The sequence below is a fragment of the Tauraco erythrolophus genome, chromosome 1 (assembly GCF_009769465.1).
Source record: "Tauraco erythrolophus isolate bTauEry1 chromosome 1, bTauEry1.pri, whole genome shotgun sequence".
Lineage (NCBI taxonomy): Eukaryota > Metazoa > Chordata > Aves > Musophagiformes > Musophagidae > Tauraco > Tauraco erythrolophus.
The window spans coordinates 53,381,489-53,386,374 of NC_141465.1; positions in this window are offsets into that span (position 1 = coordinate 53,381,489).

Here is a 4,886-nt window from a genome sequence, read left to right on the forward strand (position 1 = left end):
GGATGGCAATAGGCTATTTGGTTTGGACGAAATGAAGACCTAGGACAGGATACATGGTGCACTGCTGTAACAAGGCAGTGCTGAATTCCTCTCAGCATTTTCTGTTCCGTTTCCCAGCTGTGCCATCACAAGTGATGACAGGTAGGTCTAAGGCTCAGTCCCTCGTGACCAACTACAAACTACAGGAACTATTACTACTTATTTAAGTTGCTGCACGCCTGATGCCTCCTGGCTTTTCGATGTGTGCACTGGGCTGTGTTAGGGCCACAGCAGTCCATGGAAGAAGCTGGAGGCCCTGGGACTCCAGTGCCAGCTTCTGAAACGAGTAATTTAACTTTAACTAGGATATTGCTAATATATCAATTTTATCAAACTTGTTCTCTGGACCATGTCTTGACATCTATAGTGCTTCTTTTGAATAAACCATTAATGTCTTGTTTGCACAAAACCATAGTGCTTTTCTACTTGCTTCGTTAGTATGTTAATCAGGGTGAAGCCAATATTCTTTACTACTACCTAAAGTTAGCCTCTGATGGAGATTTGAGGGATGTTTCATGGGCATGGTTGAACTTGCCATTTTCAGCCTTTGAGCTTATCTCTGAATTAAAGTGCAACTGAAAAATATATACAAAAACTGAAATCATAAGGGCTTTGCAACACCTTGCTTTAAAGAAGTTTTATGATTATTGTAAACAGAACAACCTGGTAGGATAAATGTTTTTCTTCTCTTTTTAGATTTCTTTAATAAAGGATTTATGATGCTGAAATAAAAAACATTTCTCTCTGAAAATAAAACAGCCAACTGTTACGGCTGACTCTTTGAAGTCTACTGTGTGAACTTTATTAACTCCTTGCTTGATATTAGTTAACCCCCTAACTAATGAGATGTCTTAAATCATTCATCGGGCTTGAGTTACACCTATAGGTGGGAAAAGAAAACATCAAAATCATAGAAAGGCATTAAGTGAAATACTTCTCCAATTAATAAGACACTCAATCAATGTTTCCAGTACTGTAAGTCAGTTTTATTTAAAAAATAGAGTCCAAACATTGTTTTTGATAAGGTGCGACATATATGCTGTTTTCTACAATTAAAAAAACCCAAAATAAAGCAAAACAATATTCATAATTGTAGTGTCATTCCAACACAGAATCAGTGGGTCTCCTGTAAATCTTAAACATTCTTTCTCTGCTTCATCAAAGCATAAGAATTAATAATTAGTATCACTGTGACAGCCAAAGGATCTGGCTACTGTCCATCCATGTTCTGTACTTTAATAATAAACTTTCTGGTACAGATTGCTTCAAGTACACATCAGAAGCTGAATGTAAGTGTAACACAGTTCATGCAAAACAAAGGTACAATACTGAACTTGCATCGTTTAAAGATTTTTTTGTTCTCGTTTAGTTTGACGTCTTTGAAATCCAACTGCTTGAACACAAGGATTGAGCTGAGGTTGCATAAAATGAGCACTATACAGGAAAGTACTTACATAACTCTCAGATTGATTAGGCTACGTGACTATCTTGAGCTCTAAAAATTCAAATAAATACTTAAGGCTGAGATCTATGCCTCTTGGAGTCTATTCAGTAACTTCTGAAACATATTTGGGAATACAGATGGAAAACAGTGACTGGCTTATTATGGGGAAATACATTAAATCATTACATAAAAACTACATTTTTTGAGAAAAGCATGTTATTCATTTATATTAAGAGTGTTTCCCATTCAGCCACTCAAGTTAAAAGAGCAATAAAGACTGTAGTATGGAGGAAGTTCAACAGAAGGACTTACAGTCAATTATCATCTCTGGATCTGTCTGAAGTGCTAGGTTTTCTAATTAGCAAAGTCTGTCCAGTTTTGAAACCCCTCTTGGCATTCTAGCATCATCTCAGCCTTGATCATGCCAAGCAGCTGAAGTTAGCTATGGCTATGCCATTTCTGGAGAGCTAGATATCAGTCCCTGCTGTAACAGGGTTTAACGTATTTTAAACAAGGAGCAGCAGTCTAACCACTCACATACAGTTACACATCCAAAGATTTTTTTTCCTTGACCCCTCAGATATTTAAATCAGTCCATCTAAAGAGGAATGTGTTTGATAGAAAAGAGCTGGACCCCCATTTCCCTGGCTTCTGCTTGGGGGATAGTCCCAGGGTCAAACTGCACCTGCAATAAGTGCATAAATCTCAATTCCTTCTGTTGTTTCTTACAAACCACCATGCTGGTTTTATGGATCCTGTTCTTAAGCCTTAGGGCTCCTCATATGCAGTCTGATGAGGTGACAAGCTATCACAGGGCAGACTGTTGGTTTTACCGGATCAGGCCTCTGGGTATTAATGGGAATTAGCCACAAAAGTTTATGCCCATCCATAGCCATGGACAGTTTAAGCTGATAACCCAAGTCAATGCCCAAGTGAGTTTGTATTCATGGCCAGTTTAACCTCAGTTAGGTGACTTCATGTCTTTTTCTCAGGAAATTACTATTTTTTCAGTGTTGATATACCATCCTGATTCCTGTTAGCAAACATTTCCCTCAGTACTATCAATGCTCTTCAGAGTTTGCTCTGCCATGGACTACATGCAAATGTAGCACGGACTGAAATTTCCTTGGCTAAAAGAGAAGGCTTTCAATCACTCCTTTTCCCTGACATACATGAAGTCTTGAGTTTGATTTCAAATAGCATTTAAATATGGGAATGCGCTGATTTCATGATGGCATCTCTGTTCAAATGAGGGAATCCAATGTTTATGAGCTTGGTTGTTGACTTGGTTGTTTTTTTATGAGTTTGGCTGATGACAGCTTCACAGAAAAACATAAGAAACAATATTATGTTGTATTTCCTATTTTCAGAAGGAAAGGGTTGCTCACACAGTTTTAACAATATCCCTTTAATAATACATTGTACAGCAGATGTTCAGTTAACAAAAAGTATACACTGAAATATTTATGGGCTTTGGCCAGAGCTACATTTTTATTAGTCAGTTGCAAATACCATTGTTAAATGGAGTACTTAGCAGATTGAAATTATCCCTTTACTTCCATTTCTTTTATTTAAACAATTTGGGCCACACTTTGTGTGAATGCAGTGGGACACATGTCATAAGGAAGCAGGGTCACTGGAGATAAGAAGAGGAATTTGTGACATCTACTTTGGGCATCTAACTTAGAGTGCACCTGGCTAGTTGTCTTGGTTCAGGGACACAATAATCATGTACATTGCCTACAAGTTGGATCAACAGTCTGGCTTTTGTCTGGAGTAAGGAACAGGGTCTTCTGGTATGAAGGGACTCCTCTCACCTCTGTCCATGAAGACCATCTGGACAGAATGGACTTGAGCTACCGGTATCTGTATGAATTTGAACAAAAATACTACAGGTCTTAGATACCTAAATGAAGAGACCGGACTCTTGAAGGGTCTGAAGGGGATTGAGGGAGTCTAAGTTCAGATGCAATCTCTCTCCAATCTTTAAGTTTATGAAGCGAACACTGGGCAATGTGGATTATGCATTACTGAGAGTAGAATTTGGTCTTCTGTTACTGATAGCAGTGAAGTGCTAGCATACTAACACAGAGAACGTTGACTCTGTGCATCTCACATAGGACCAGAACAAGGGTTTAGAAAAATTTAGCATTTTTACCTGAGTGACTTGGAGGTCCCTACCGGCGGCTGTTAAATCTTGTGTTCTTGTTGCAAACAAATCAATAATTAAAGATTTGCTATTGTTGTTTGCATTATCAGACCCTTTGATCTTATCCAGATACAGTGTTGTGAGAATGGATTCCACAGTCCTCTGACTGGAAGATGCATAAAGAGTAAATCTGCTACAGAATAAATGTCTGTGACTGTTAAAATTAACTTTAGCAATCTCTTGGCAGGTGCAGACAAATGCCAAGAAATAGCAATGACAAACTAAATGTAGAATCAGGAATCAACGCAGAACTTCATTCATCTGTGAAATATGATGATATACATATACAAGGAGAGACAGGTGAGAGGTTCAATCTCTTGTCATTAACATCGATGAGAGCTGGATACCAGTCTCTCTTTAGTGCCTTTGAAAATTCCTCCACAGGCTTCTATATTTTTTCCTGTTTTCACAGCAAACCACATAACACTAAATATTACAGTACCTGTATGCAAATTTGCATAGAGAAATAATAAATCTTTACAAATAAGTCACATTTCAACATTCATAAAGGGTGACTGATTGACAAAAATGCTAAACTGTATAAAATTCAAAGGACTAAAGCAGGGAGCAGGGAATACTATGTTTTGAAGTGAGTTGAAGTGTGTTCTTGCTCCTTTAGCTCCAGTTCTGATTCACTTAACTTTTACAAAAATAAATAAAGATGAAAAAATTTTTCTATTTTAAAATACAACAATTTTTTCCCCTCATGAAAATTGTATAATTCAGTAGGAGATAAATAGCCATGATTTCAGTAATAAAAACAACTGATGTTACTCGTGCACACTCTCTAGTTTGGAACACAAATCTTTATATCTGTTAACAACTTATACATAAACAGTGTTTGCTAGTCTTCACACCTGCCTCTAGAATTACTGTGAACATTGATGCATCCCACTGGCACTCCTGGCTCTGGCTGTAAGCACTACATCACTTAAACTCACCAACGCTCCAATTGAGCTGTTGGGAATCTCATTAAGGAAACACAGCTTGATGTCTGCAGCTGCTCAGAGCTTCTGAACTGCCTTCCTCATTAAATAAGTGCTATTCTGCATCCATTCCCCCTGTCAGAGGCATATTGGGCCATTCCTCACACACGTTACATTTTCTCTTCAAACAAAATAGAACACCAAACATAGCCTTTGTGGTAATCTAAAAGGGATTCCTTTGGGGTTACTTTCTTCTTCCTTTACCAGT